This window comes from Salvelinus sp. IW2-2015, linkage group LG36, assembly GCF_002910315.2.
Source record: "Salvelinus sp. IW2-2015 linkage group LG36, ASM291031v2, whole genome shotgun sequence".
NCBI classification, from domain to species: domain Eukaryota; kingdom Metazoa; phylum Chordata; class Actinopteri; order Salmoniformes; family Salmonidae; genus Salvelinus; species Salvelinus sp. IW2-2015.
This window is the reverse complement of record NC_036875.1, coordinates 14,827,278-14,842,991: the sequence shown is the minus strand read 5'-3', so window position 1 is coordinate 14,842,991 and position 15,714 is coordinate 14,827,278. Positions and strand designations below refer to the sequence as shown.

General features: G+C 39.7%; 1 pseudogene; it reads left to right on the top strand.

Annotated features, from left to right (window-relative positions):
- Nucleotides 1-3,737, top strand: part of LOC111959353 (rho GTPase-activating protein 6-like) — a 70,018-nt pseudogene extending 66,281 nt beyond the window's left edge.
- The last annotated feature ends 11,977 nt before the right edge of the window (nucleotides 3,738-15,714 follow it).

Here is a 15,714-nt window from a genome sequence, read left to right as displayed (position 1 = left end):
AGAGAGATCAGTGTACATACTGACTAGGTATATCCCTCCTTTCCTTCCTCCCCTTTGCCTGTGGATGGTGGAGTGGTACTGTGTAGCTGTTCGCTGGGACAATCCTTTGACGTGGGCCAGTGTGTATCTGCTCGGAGCCTTGAAGAGCTGTCAGAGAGTGGGTGCTGTCCCCCTGGTCCTGGAGAGCAAGTGCTCCGACCGCACTGGAGAGTTGATTTCATAGGGGGACACATCCACACTGGAGCCTTTGTTGGAGTCACTGGAGCAGCGCCTCTCACTCAGAGAGAAGGAGTCCTCAATCATCAGCAGGCCTGGACCACTATTGGAAGAGGGAGAGAGAGCCATTATGAAGAAGAATCTGCGCCCTAGTTACAAAGTATGCCATAATGTACAGATAAGTAGGGAATTTGGAGTTCCACATAATAAAACAATTATAATTGATTGTAAATCATGTATTCAATGTATTAATCTTGTATTAATGTTATTAACTTATTTAGTCAGACCATTTATAAACAACTTTCAAAGTATTTAATATGATTTATAAGATCATTCATAAGATGTTTTATATATGGCCTTTATAAACCAAATATTTGTGCGCGGTCTCATCTAAAGTGTGGGCTATTTATACTTTCAAAATACTTTATAAATGTTTGGAGTGACCAGTGTAATTTCTCACAAAAAGGAGCACATGGCATTGGTAGACATTCCAGCAGTAACCTGATGCTCCTTAGGGTCTCAAATGGCACCAGAACATACAGTATCAATGGTTAAAATAAGCCACAATAAGAGGATGTTTAAAACATTTATTACAAAACAGTTACACTGTTGTAATAGGTTGATGTATAACTTCAGACACACTCTATGCTGAATACAAACTGTTTTTTTTGTCTGAAATGCTAACTTAAGCTTTCTGCGGAGAAAGCTTAAGTTAGCATTTCAGACAAAAAAACAGTTTGTATTCAGCATAGAGTGTGTCTGAAGTTATACATCAACCTATTACAACAGTGTAACTGTTTTGTAATAAAATGTTTTAAACATCCTCTGTATTGTGTGCTTATTGTTTAACCATTGATACTGTATGTTCTTGGTGCCATTTGAGACCTTAAGGAGCATCAGGTACTGCTGGAATGTCTACCAATGCCATGTGCTCCTTTTTGTGAGAAATTACACTGGTCACTCCAAACATTTATAAAGTATTTTGAAAGTATAAATAGCCCACACTTTAGATGAGACCGCGCACAAATATTTGGTTTATAAAGGCCTATATTAAACATCTTATGAATGATCTTATAAATCATTATTAAATACTTTGAAAGTTGTTTATAAATGTCTGACTAAATAAGTTAATAACATTAATACAGATTAATACATTGAATACATGATTTACTAATCAATTATAATTGTTTTATTATGTGGAACTCCAAATGTTCCCTACTTATCTGTACATTATGGCATACTTTGTAACTAGGGCGCAGATTCTTCTTCATAATGGCTCTCTCCTCTTTCCAATAGTGGTCCAGGCCTGCTGATGATTGAGGATCCCTTCTCTCTGAGTGAGAGGCGCTGCTCCAGTGACTCCAACAAGGCCTCCAGTGYGGATGTGTCCCCCTATGAAATCAACTCTCCAGTGCGGTCGGAGCACTTGCTCTCCCAGGACCAGGGGGACAGCAGCCCCCTCTCTGACAGGCTCTTCAAGGTCTCCGAGCAGTACACACTGGTGGCCCACGTCAAAGGTTGTCCCAGCGACAGCTACAGTACCACTCACCATCCACAGGCAAAGGGGAAAAGGAAAGGGAAAGGGGGATATACCTAGTCAGTTGTACAACTGAATGCATTCAGCTGAAATGTGTCTTCCGACATTTAACCCAACCCCTCTGAATCAGAGAGGTACGGAGCTGCCCAATGATCAAGTTGTTGGCCATTTCATCTCTGAAAATACCACTAATACACTGTATTGTATATTGCTGCTTAATATGAAGAATATTTCAGATTTTTCTATTAGACACACCTGATTAACATTTCTGGAGTGCCTGGCATTCCTCTCTAAGGAAAGGGTTTATGGATCATCATATCACTGGTATGTTCATTGTCTTTGAATAGCATGTCTCATTCTTTGTTCTTTGAAACCCTGCAACCTAGAATAAATTACATGTTCACTAGGTGGRGATAAGACTTTGATTATGTGTACATGGTTTCCCCCAGTTTCCCATGGCGACGTTTCAGAATGCAGCTCTTGTGGCTCATTGGAGGGACTCGACGGTCACCAAGGTAACAACAGCAAACAGCGTGTCAGATGATCTTACACCTCAATTGGTATGCCTGAGTGCAGGCCACACCCCCCAGTGACTTGCTGCAGCAGTAGCCCTCTGACGAAGAGAGGGCGGAGATTGGAGGGTACAGACCTTTTATTACTTCACCGACCACCGGGCCAACCAGGGGGCTGCAGCCCAGAGGACATTGCACTAATGTGCGGAATGGGACAGCCTGCCAGTCCCTCCCTCAGAGGCAGGCCTGGCGGCAGGGTGGATGGAAGGCCTCCCCCTTCCTACTCTGGACCGCTCAGAGGAACTTCTCCACACCTTCCCTCTGCCCTTCCACCCACCAGCCTGGGTGTGTGACCCACCCAGAATCCACAACTGCCCCCCCCAGGGCAGCAGCAGCCCTGGGCCCCAGACTGTGGCCCCTACGACCCCCTCTGGTCCTCTGGAAGGGAAGGTGTCAGGCAGCCCAGAGTTGCCGAAGGAGAGGCGGCAGATAGGGCAGCTCCTATCAGCAGRCAATACACTCTACCAGAGACACTGGTGTGATGTTTATACGCATGTTTATAACGCTCAAACTACTTTGTCCTTCTCTAAATTGTAGGTTCAACTTACTGAGATGTGCCAATTGTCTGTGAGTAAATGTTGTTATTTCACTCTTGATGTGTGTCTTACAGTTTTCATATTTCAGAAGTCTGACTCCAACATTTTGCCACTAAGACAGTACCTCAACAGAGACACAAATTAGCATCACTGACATGTGACTATCTGAATATTGTTTACCCATAGTAACTAAATACTAMATTTTCTTTCCTTTATGTTTTTTWATTTTATTTCAACTCAGAACAATGGTGTGAGAATTAATCTGAATGTATCCTAAACGTATTGGTACTAATAGCCTACATGCAATGTTTGTTTTTGTATTGTAATATCACCCTGTGAGATATAATGCAGATATGTTATAAGCAAAATCAAATACAACTTTCTTAGTGAAACATGACATCAAATTATGTTTGATGCTGTAAGTGTCTTTGTGTTATTTGTATCTTGGTGGAGCTATTGCCGAACAAATGAAAATTGATTGTTTGTGTTTTTTGATAGTGATATTGAACTTAACTGTTTAGGTCACTTGCTTTTTATAACTAATTTTAATGTTTGTGGCCTTCTGCAACTGATTGTAATAGTCATTAATTCATTGACTCGTTCACGCATCCAAATAAAACAATAACTGTCATCTAACTGTTTTGATTATTTGAAGGGAAATGAAACTGTACGATACAGAACATTATGAATGTAATTCCACAATACGGAGTACAGAAAAAGAGAAAAGCATCACTCAGTTTGTGCTTGAATGCCACTGTCATGAAATGTACCAAGTTTGTTTGTTTTATTCTTCTCCCCTATAATTTGTTTTATAGCTTTTGAGGGGAAATGAAGGTACTGTACTAAGATATAAATATGGTCATGACTTTCACTGAGTTTTTTCGTTGTTATTTGCTGGGAAATATTGTTTGTTTGTCCTGACCAAATGTTATGCCTTAGTAACAACTACAGTATTGTCTCTGAGATGGCTAGTCATGCTAGTAAGACTTGTTCATGTTCACTTTGACTTAACATTACGTTGCTAATGCTAATAGTCATGCTTTAGTACCTTGTGCAACATCAGTGTTGACATGTTTTTAATCTAATCAAGCTGCTTTAATACGGTATTATTGCCAACTCGAACCCTTCTTCCACCTGATTGTTGTACTGTATGTTCATTTTCCTATGACTTCCATGATGTGATATTAGTAATTTTATCATCTTGTTATCATCCTCTGTAAAWCTATACATAGAAACTAAAAATGACGCAGAAGGTTATGTGGCTATAACCTTTTACTGTCTTTAAAATGCCTTTTAATTTCTACTTCACAGAGTTCTGTCAGTATGCTCCAACTACTACAATGATTTATTCTCGCTCTTACTTCTTATGTGCCCATTCTGTGTAAAGGGAAGTCAGGAACAATGTGAGTGGTTCACACTCTAATGAACTGGAGCGGAAGGTGTCTCTCTTTGCAGCTTCTCCGCAGACTCCATAAAGATTTAATTCTGGCACATTTCAACACTGTAATGAAGTGCCGGAGCCGGAGCTGTCTGGTCTCTGAGAAACCACTCTCACAAACCAGGAAGTGGATCAGAGGGTCCCAGACATAACCATTGGGCGTTCACCTCTCCTCTCCCCAGACTGGAACACAGGCAAACTCGCTTCCTGATTACTGGCTTATCTTTTTATGGGTGGGGTGAGTTATCATGCCCAATCCTATATGGTCCTTTCGCCACTATATGGTCCTTTCGCCACTTAACTCTGTTTGCTTACGGTGGAGTATGATTTTTGTGAGATTATGCTAAATATTTGAGCATATAGATAAAACACAGTGTTTGTTGATGTTATTGTGACCTAGAATCAAATAATTTCTTTGAACGGCCACAAGAGGGAACCATGACCAAATGGAATGTCCTGTTCTCGATGATCGTGTTTTCCTGCATTGCATATCTTTTGAATTTGTTATTACAATAGGGAAATTTAGGAATATTTTCAAAATTTTAACTTTTTCTAAATTATAACATTCTATCTTCACCATGGTTGCAATACCTGTGTTATTTTGCTGAATATCCATAAATGGTTGTTTATCTTCCTTTATGTAGGTTTTGGTTATTTACAGCGTGTGTCTCAGCTACTGTAGGATTGCAAAGTTATCTATAATTTACCAAAGCTACCAGTAATTTTGGTAATTAACAAAAATGATATGGCAATCTATTGTAACTTTGGTAATTTATACTGTAAAATTACTGTAAAATGTACACGTTATATTAATATATAGGATTCATTTATTATATCTGTGTACATAATGTCATTGACTTTCTAGTAGTTAAACCATATGGTTCAAGAGGAAATAGCCTAATTAATGAAAAAAGCATCTATTTTATTATTATTATATTATTTTCAATTAACGCTGCAAATCTTCCAACTATTGACTTTTTTCCCCCACAACTGCCACCAGTTTGACACCAAAACATTGACAACAAATGCATATTTACATAGTAAATAAATAAAAGTTWGTAAAAAATATATATAAAATATATTTTATGCTGAAACCCTCATATTAACCCATCAGAGCCTGGGCCGAGTCTAAGCCGGGGGAGGGGGTTCTACTAGGCTAAATGGAATTGGATAATTTAGCTATTTTATTTTGAATTTTAAGACCACTTGAAGTATCAAAAAATATACAGTACTAGTCAAAAGTTTGGACACACCAATTCATTCAAGGGTTTTTCTTTATTTGTACTATTTTCAAAACTGTAGAATAATAGTGAGGACATCAAAACTATGAAATAACACATATGGAATCATGTAGTAATTTCAGAATCTTCAAAGTAGTCACCCTTTACCTTGATGACAGCTTTGCACACACTTGGCATTCTCTCAACTAGCTTCACCTGGAATGCTTTTCCAACAGTTTTGAGTTCCAACATATGCTGATACTTGTTGGCTGCTTTTCCTTCACTCTGCGGTCCAACTCATCCCAAACCGTCTCAATCTGGTTGAGGTCGGGTGATTGTGGGGGCCAGGTCATCTGATGCAGCACTCCACCACTCTCCTTCTTGGTCAAATATCCCTTACACAGCCTGGGGGTGTGTTTGGTCATTGTTCTGTTGAAAAACAAATGATAGTCCCACTAAGGGCAAACCAGATGGGATGGCATATTGCTGCAGAATGCTGTGGTAGCCATGCTGGTTAAGTGTGCCTTGAATTCTAAATAAATCACAGACAGTTTCACGAGAAAATCACCCCAACACCATCACACYTCCTTCCATGCTTCACAGTGGGAACCACACATGCAGAGATCATCTGTTCACCTTCTCTGCATCTCACAAAGACACGGCGGTTGGAACCAAAAATCACAAATTTGGACTCATCAGACCAATGGACAGATTTCCACCATTCTAATGTCCATTGCTCAAGCAAGTCTTATTGGTGTCTTTTAGTAGTGGCTTCTTTGCAGCAAATTGACCATGAAGGCCTGATTCATGCAGTCTCCTCTGAACAGTTGATGTTGAGATATGTCTGTTACTTGAACTCTGTGAAGCATTTATTTGGGCTGCAAATTTTGAGGCTGGTAGCTCCAATGAACTTATCCTCTGCAGCAGAGGTAACTCTGGGTCTTCCTTTCCTGTGGCAGTGTCACGACTTCCGCCGAAGTTGGTCCCTCTCCTTGTTCGGGCGGCGTTCGGCGGTCGAAGTCACCGACTTTCTAGCCATCGCTGATCCTCTTTTCATTTTCCWTTGGTTTTGTCTTGTCTTGTCTTGTATCACACCTGGTTCCAATCCCATCAATTACATTGTATATTTAACCCTCTGTTCCCCCTCATGTCTAGTCGGTGATTGTTCGTTTGTAAGCTATGTGCAAGTTATGTTCTGGTGTGCGACGGGTTTTGTACTCACTTGTATTATTTTGTATATTTTGGTTTTCGGAGTTTTTGAGCACTTATTAAACTGCTCCGTTTCTACCAAGTTYGATCTCCTGCGCCTGACTTCCCTGCCACCAGCACGCACCCCCTTACAGGCAGTCCTCATGAGAGACAGTTTCATCATAGCGCTTGATGGTTTTTGCGACTGCACTTGAAGAAACTTTCAAAGTTCTTGACATTTTCCGGATTGACTGAATATCAAGTCTTAAAAGTAATGATGGACTGTCATTTTGTTTGCTTATTTGACCTGTTCTTGCCATAATATGGACTTGGTCTTTTACCAAATAGGACTATCTTCTGTATACCACCACTACCTTGTCACAACACAACTGATTGGCTCAAATGCATTAAGAAGGAAATAAATTCCACATATAAACTTTTAACAAGGCACGCCTGTTAATTGAAATGCATTCCAGGTGACTACCTCATGAAGCTGGTTGAGAGAATGCCAAGAGTGTGCAAAGCTGTCATCAAGGCAAAGGGTGGCTACTTTGAAGAATCTCCAATATAACATCTATTTTGATTTGGTTAGCACGTTTTTGGTTACTACATGATTCCATATATGATATTTCATTGTTTTGATGTCTTAACTATTATTCTACAATGTCGAAAATAGTAAAAATAAAGAAAAACCCTGGAATAAGTAGGTGTATCCAAACTTTTGACTGGTACTGTAAATACAAAAATGATTTGATCAAAATGTTTTTTTGATCTTACTGCTATTAGCCCTTACAAATGCATTGAATACCATATTCACTACATGGAACAACATATAGTCCCCAAAAAATATCAAAAGTAAGTTTGTTCTGAAGTATCTCTCATATATCTGTGCGATATAAGAAAGATCAGGAAACATTTGTTATTTGTTATTTTACATGTGTTTATCCACTTATTTTTGGCACTAAACAGTCTAAGCCCTGTCTAAGCTGGAGAATTGAGTGTTCTGCTAAGCTATTTGGAATTGTTTTAAGAAGGTCATTACAAGGATCATTTAGCTATTTTATTTTTAATTTTAAGACCTGTTGAAGTATCCAGCAAAAAATCCTTAAAAATTATTTGATGTACAAAAAAAAGTGATCTTACTGCTATTAGCCCATACAAACGCATAGAATAACAGATTCACTACATGGAACATAATAGTCTGTAAGCCGTTCGGAACGCTATAGATGATTTTGTGAGAAGACCGATTTTCAGGGTTTGTCTCATTGTCTAACAAACACTGCTTTAGCTCTGTCACCTTTCACAGCAGATTCGGAAGTGCCACATAGGCGGATGCGGCATCCATTATAAAAAAAACAGATATCTCTAGATTTAACTGACAGATTTTGGGGGGGATTTTTATATTATGCTAATTACATTCCCACTGGGGAGCGGACATCGACCTTAGGTGGTTTAAACACCAATAGTATTCACTAAGTTGATGGTGTATATTTAGTTTACAGCTTTGTCATTCTTTTATTTTTAAAGAATCTTATAAGGCGTCACAGAGGTCCAGAGACTATTACAGACACCTGTGATAACCTAAAGTACCCAAAGGAGCCAGTAGATGTCTTGTGATAGATGACATAAAATCMTTGAAAGATAACAAAATTCTGGTAGTTAGATTGTTAGTAATATACCCTACCTTTGCAACCCTAGTCTCTGCTCAGTCTCTCGATGCAGACAGTGTTGCGAGTAATACATTTTTTAAGCTTGGTATAAGTAAAGTATCACTAGGCCTTTGTTCATTATTCAACAAAATCTCCAAGTGGGTGTGTTAAAGATGTGCTGCTGAATATAATGTCCAGTCGTCACACTGCTCTTCGTTGGAACAATTGCCAAAATAGGACATCTGGCTTCTGTTGTCAAAAACAGTCTACTCCTTGTTAGGCAAAGCCAGGGGATTTACTCAGCACTGAGAAATGTGGTTAAACTACGTGGGCCATATCTGCCTTCACAGCTGTTTAAAGGCTTTGCTATTCCACTCTGGCCACCAAAGAGCTTGTCACACTCTCTGACCAGGCCAGAGAGACAGAGCAGGATGTCTGGATGCATTTTATAGGGAATCCAACCAATCCAACCAACCACACTGCTGTTTACTTCCACTTCCACTTTCCATCTGCACTACAGAGTGAAACAGGCCTTCCTCCACCCCCACCACACATGCAAATCCATCCTCTCTAAGAAGAAACAGACCAGGTCGGGGATAGAAAAGCGTCATAGGAAACAACATTGCTCTGAAGAGATGGGTGCAATGTACTGTAGAGCCAATTGACAAATCTGAAATATTTTGATTTCACCTCTTATCAGGGTTGTACTGACAAATGCAAGCTGATCCGCTGGCTGGGAGGAGAGGAGTCTCAGTCATTCACAGGGGGGTCCATCCTACCTGTTTACTGGCAGCAGCAGCTGCAGAGAGGACAAAGGAAGGTTGTAGCTGAGACTGTGGGTGGACATGCAGGAACAACAGAACATCCATTAGAACTTATTCAAGAGCAGGAGAATATGTCTGCACTCCACAACCAGTCTCAGTAGATCTGTCACATGTTTTGTTAACAATGTGATCAATGGAAACATTGAACAGCCCGAACATAATGTCTCATGCTGCTTTACTTTAGTACTGCTATTATTAGCTGCTATCCCTACTAGAAGAACTTCTGACGCATCGAGCCTATCACTCGCTATTTCTACTAGTATTCTACTAAAACACTCATTACCAATTAAACAGTCATAAGAAACACCCATTTGAGGAAGTGAACACCACTTTATGTTAGAGAAAACGTTCTTTCCGATTAAAGGATTAACACTGATTGCATTAAGCCTCTTAGCCTAGACCAATTCAAAATCTTCTTAGAGGACCCACATTTTTTCACTTGACTTCAGATTATTACCATTACTTTTAAAGATAAGACATGCTTAAGTAATTGGGTGCACTTTGTTGTCAGTCTTTTGATTCTGAGCAATACCTTTTTATTTGAAAGGCGCAAGGCAACATATATTCTAGGAAACTGGTTTACTTGATATTTTATTCAGGTATTAACACTGAGATAAGTGAACTTATTTAAATAGCATATACAGGCAATGCCCTAAATCAAATGCACTCCCCCCTCCAAAAAAAACATACATTACTAATTTGAAGTCATCCTTGAGATTAGTAGGACACATATCAAGTCATCTGCATAAAGTACCTTGGCCAAACCTGACAGACGTTTTCTCCTTGTCTTTGCCAGGGTCCTGGTGAGAACGGAGACACCAGCACTGTGGGTGCACCAACCCATCTGCTCCTCCTCATGCTCTTCCTGGCCAAGGTGTTTGTCCCCATACAAATAAAACGAAAATGCTACAGTAACATTGGTCTGGTAATGTTTCTACTTATACATTACTACATTTAGCTCAGTGTATTCCTTGATCCTGTGTTCAGTCAGAACATATAATTACAGCCTTCCTTCTCAGCCTTCCTTCTGTTAGTAATTTAATGTGAAACATTCTTGCTCTCACTAAGACTGGCAGACCACTGGACAGATCTGCTTTGTTTCATTCTCAATTGGCAGCTCTGTCCGACCGTAAGGCGCTACAGAGGGTAGTGCGTACGGCCCAGTACATCACTGGGGCCAAGCTTCCTGCCATCCAGGACCTATATCCTAGGTGGTGTCAGAGGAAGGCCCAAAAAAATGGTCACGGCAAGCGGTACCTTGAGCGCCAACTCTAGATCCAAAAGGCTCCTTAACAGCTTCTACCACCAAGCCATAAGACTGCTGAACAATTCATCAAATGKCCACCCTGACTATTTACATTGACCCCCCTCCCCCTTTGTTTTTACACTGCTGCTACTCACTGTTTATTATCTATGCATAGTCACTTTACCCCTACCTGCATGTACAAATTACCTCGACTAACCTGTACCCCCCGCACATTGACTCGTTACCGGCACCCCCTGTATATAGCCTCATTATTGTTATTTTATTGTGTTACTTTTTATTTCATTTTTTAATTTAGTTTATTTCTTATTTCTTGGTTAAGGGCTTGTAAGTAAGCATTTCACGGTAAGGTCTATACCTGTTCTATTCTGTGCATGTGACAAATAAAAATGTATTTCATTTCATTTGAGGTGCTTGTTTTAACCTCATATTCAGTCTTCTAGACCTCTGTTCAGCTACCTCTCCATGTAAAACAGAAGGAATGTCTGTTATTCAAAAGAACATGTTCATTTTTTATTTTATTTAATCTTTATTTAACTAGGCAAATCATTTAAGAACAAATTCTTATTTACAGTGATGGCCTACCAAAAGGCAAAATGCCTCCTGCAGGGACRGGGGTAAAAAAWAAAAAATAATAATAATAATATAGGACAAAACACACATCAAGAGAGACAACACAACGCTAGTACATAAAGAGAGCCCTAAGACATCAACATAGCAAGGCAGCAACACATGACAACACAGCATGGTAGCAACACAACATGACAACATGGTAGCAACACAACATGGTAGCAGCATAAAACATGGTACAGAATTATTGGGCACAGACAACAGCACAAAGGGCAAGAAGGTAGAGACAACAATACATCACGCGAAGCAGCCACAACTGTCAGTAAAAGTGTCCATGATTGAGTCTTTGAATGAAGAGATTGAGATAAAACTGTCCAGTTTGAGTGTTTGTTGCAGCTTGTTCCAGTCGCTAGCTGCAGCGAACTGAAAAGACGAGCGACCCTGGGATGTGTGTGCTTTGGGGACCTTCAACAGAATGTGACTGGCAGAACAGGTGTTGTATGTGGAGGATAAGGGCTGCAGTAGATATCTCAGATARGGGGGAGAGAGGCCTAGGAGGGTTTCATAAATAAGCATCAACCAGYGGGTCTTGCGGTAGGTATACAGAGATGACCAGTTTACAGAGGAGTATAGAGTGCAGTGATGTGTCCTATAAGGAGCATTGGTGGAAAATCTGATGGCAGAATGGTGAAGAACATCTAGCCGCTTGAGAGCACCCTCACCTGCCGACCTATAAATTACGTCTCCGTAATCTAGCATGGGTAGGATGGTCATCTGAATCATGGTTAGTTTGGCAGCTGGGGTGAAAGAGGAGCAATTACGATAGAGGAAACCAAGTCTAGACTTAGCTTTAGCCTGCAGCTTTGATATGTGCTGAGAGAAAGACAGTGTACCGTCTAGCCACACTCCCAAGTACTTGTATGAGGTGACTACCTCAAGCTCTAAACCCTCAGAGGTAGCAATCACACCTGTGAGGAGATGATCCAAAAGGAAATATATTGAGCGTATTTTGGGATTTGAGCTAACACACTTTATTTCATTCCCACTATATTATTTCAGTGTAATAAGACATTTAAAGACAGTGCCTTAAGAAAGTATTCACATACCTTTACCTTTTCAATATTTTGTTGTGAATTTAAAATTGATTAAATTGAGATTTTGTGTCAGTGATTTACACCCAATGCCTCATAATGTCAAAGTGGAATTTTGTTTGTAGAACACTTGAGAAATTAATAAAATGCTGAAATATCTTAAATCAATAAGTATTAAACTCCTTTGTTATGGCAAGCCTAAATAAGTTCAGGAGTAAAAATGTGCGGAACAAGTCATATAATTATTTGCGTGGACTCATTCTGTGTTCAATAACAGTGGTTAACATGATTTCGCTACACTCACAATAACATCAGCTAACCATGTGTATGTGACCAATAAAATTTGATCTGATTTAATTGGACTACCCAATCTCTGTAGCTCACACATACAATTATCTGTAAGGTCCYTCAATCGAGTAGTGAGCACAGATTCAAAGACCAGGGAGGTTTGTCAATGCCTTGCAAAGAAGGGCACCGATTGGTAGATATGAAGAATTAAAATTAAACAAATAATCAGACGCTGAATATCCCTTTGAGCATGGTGAAGTTATTGATTGCACTTTGGATGGTGTATCAATACACCCAGTCAGTACAAAGATACAGGTGTCTTTTTTAACTCAGTTGCCGAAGAGGAAGGAAACTGTTTAGGGATTTTACCATGAGACCAATGGTGATTTTAAAACAGTTAGAGTTTAATGGTTGTGATATGAGAAATCTGAGGATGGATCAACACCATTGTAGTTACTCCACAATACTAACCTAAATGACAGTGTCAAGAAAGAAGCCTGTACAGAATTAAAATATTTCAAAACATGCATCCTGTTTGTAACAAGGCACTTAAGTAATACTGCCAAAAATTTGGCTAAGAAATTAATGTTTTGAATACAAAGCATTATTTGGGGCAAGTACAACACAACACATCACTGAGTACCACGCTTTGTGTATTTATGTTATGGGTATGCTTGTCATCGGCAAGGACTAGGGAGATTTTAAGGAAAAAATTATCGCAATGAATCCATAMGCACAGACAAAATCCTAGAGGGAAACCTGGTTCAGTCTGTTTTCCAACAGACACTTTCTAGAGAGTTTTTCCTAGCCACCGTGCTTCTACACCTGCATTGCTTGCTGTTTGGGGTTTTAGGCTGGGTTTCTGTACAGCACTTTGAGATATCAGCTGATGTAAGAAGGGCTATATAAATACATTTGATTTGATTTGACACTGGGAGATGAATTAACCTTTCAGCAGGACAATAGCCTAAAACACAAGGCCAAATCTACACTGGAGTTGCTTACCAAGATGACATTGAATGCTCCTGAGTGGCCTAGTTACAGTTTTTACTTAAATCGTCTTGAAAGTTTATGCCAAAACTTGAAAATGGCTGTCTAGCAATCATCAACAATCAGCTTGTTGTTTGAAGAATTTAAAAAAGAATAAGAATAATATTGTACAATCCAGATGTGGAAAGCTCTTAGAGACTTACCCAAAAAGACTCACATCTGTAATCGCCGCCAAAGCTGCTTCTTACAAAGTATTGATTCAGGGGTGGGAATATTTATGTAATTGAGATATTTCTGAATTTCATTTTCAATACATTTCACAAAAATGTCTAAAAACATGATTTCACTTTGTCATTATGGGGTATTGTGTGTAGATGGGTGAGAGAAAAAAAATCKTCAATTTTAAATTCAGGCTGTAACACAACAAAATGTGCAATAAGGCACGGGGTATGAATACTTTCTGAAGGCACTGTAGATACACTACATGGCCAACAGTATGTGAACACGTGCTCGTCGAACATCTCGTTCCAAAATCATGAGTAGGTCCCTCTCCTTTGCTGCTATAACAGCCCCCACCCTTCTGGGAAGGCTTTCCACTAGATGTTGGAACATTGCTGCAGGGGCTTGCTTCCATTCAGCCACAAGACAAGGTCGGGCAATGATGTTGGGCGATTATGCCTGGCTCGCAGTCGGTGTTCCAATTCATCCCAAAGGTGTTTGGTGGGGTTGAGCTCAGGGCTCTGTGCAGGCCAGTCAAGTTCTTCCACACGGATCTTGACAAACCATTTCTTTATGGACCTTGCTTTGTGCATGGGGACATTGTCATGCTGAAACAGGAAAGGGTCTTCCCAAACTGTTGCCATAAAGTTGGAAGCACATAATCATCTCAAATGTAACTGTATGCTGTAGCATTAAGATTTCCCTTCACTGGAACTAAGGGGCCTAGCCCGAACCATGAAAAACAGCCCCAGACCATTTTTCCTCCTCCACCAAACTTTACAATTGTCACTATGCAATGGGGCAGGTAGCATTCTCATGCCATCCGCCAAAACAAGATTTGCCCATCGGACTGCCAGCTTCCACTGCTCCAGAGTCCAATGGTGGTGAGCCTCACACCACTCCAGCCGATGATTGGCATTGCGCATGGTGATCTTAGGCTTGTGTGCGGCTGCTTGTAAATCCATTTCATGAAGCTCCCAACAAACAGTAATTGTGCTGATGTTGCTTCCAGAGGCAGTTTGGAACTTGGTAGTGAGTGTTGCAACCGAGGACAGACGATTTTTACACGTTACACGTTTCAGCACTCCCGTTCTGTGAGATTTGTGGCCTGCCACTTCACGGCTGAGCCATTGTTGCTCCTAAACGTTTCCACTTCACAATAACAGCACTTATAGTTGACCGGGGCAGCTCTAGCAGGGCAGAAAATTGACAAACTGACTTGTTGGAAAGGTGGCATCCTATGAAACGTTGAATGTCACTGAGCTCTTMAGTACAAGCCATTCTACTGCCAATGTTTCTCAATGGAGATTGCATGGCTGTGTGCTCGATTGTATACACCTGTCAGCAAAGGGTGTGGCTGAAATAGCCAAATCCACTCATATAAAGTTATGTCCACATACTTTTGTGGTGGAAAAAGTACCGATTGTCATACTTGAGTAAAAGTATAGATACCTTAATAGAAAGTTACTCAAGTAAAAGTGAAAGTCACACAGTAAAATAGAACTTGAGTAAAAGTCTAAAAGTATTTGGTTTTAAATATACTTAAGTATCAAAAGTAACTGTAATTGATAAGATATACTTAAGTATCAAAAGTAGATGTAAAATAATAAATCATTTCAAATTCCTTATATTAAGCAAAGCAGACAGCACCATTTTCTTGTTTAAAAAATGTACAGATAGCCAGGGGCACACTCCAACACTCAGACATTATTTACAAAAGATGCATTTGTGTTTAGTGAGTCCGCCAGACCAGAGGCAGTAGAGATGACCATGGATGTTCTCTTGATAAGTATGTGATTTGGACCATTTTCCTGTCCTGCTAAGCATTCAAAATGTAATAAGTACTTTGGGTTGTCAGGGAAAATGTATGTTGTAAAAAGTACATTATTTTCTTTAGGAATGTAGTGAAGTAAAAGTAAAAGTTGCCAAAAATATAAATAGCAAAGTAAAGTGCAGATACCCCAAAAAATTACTTAGGTAGTACTTTCAAGTATTTTTACTTAAGTACTTTACACCACTGCATGTAGCGTATGTGTGTGAACAATGCCTTGAAAAACATTTTAAATATTGGTATCCTCTAGGAGAAAGGTCATTTTTCGATGATCCTATTTA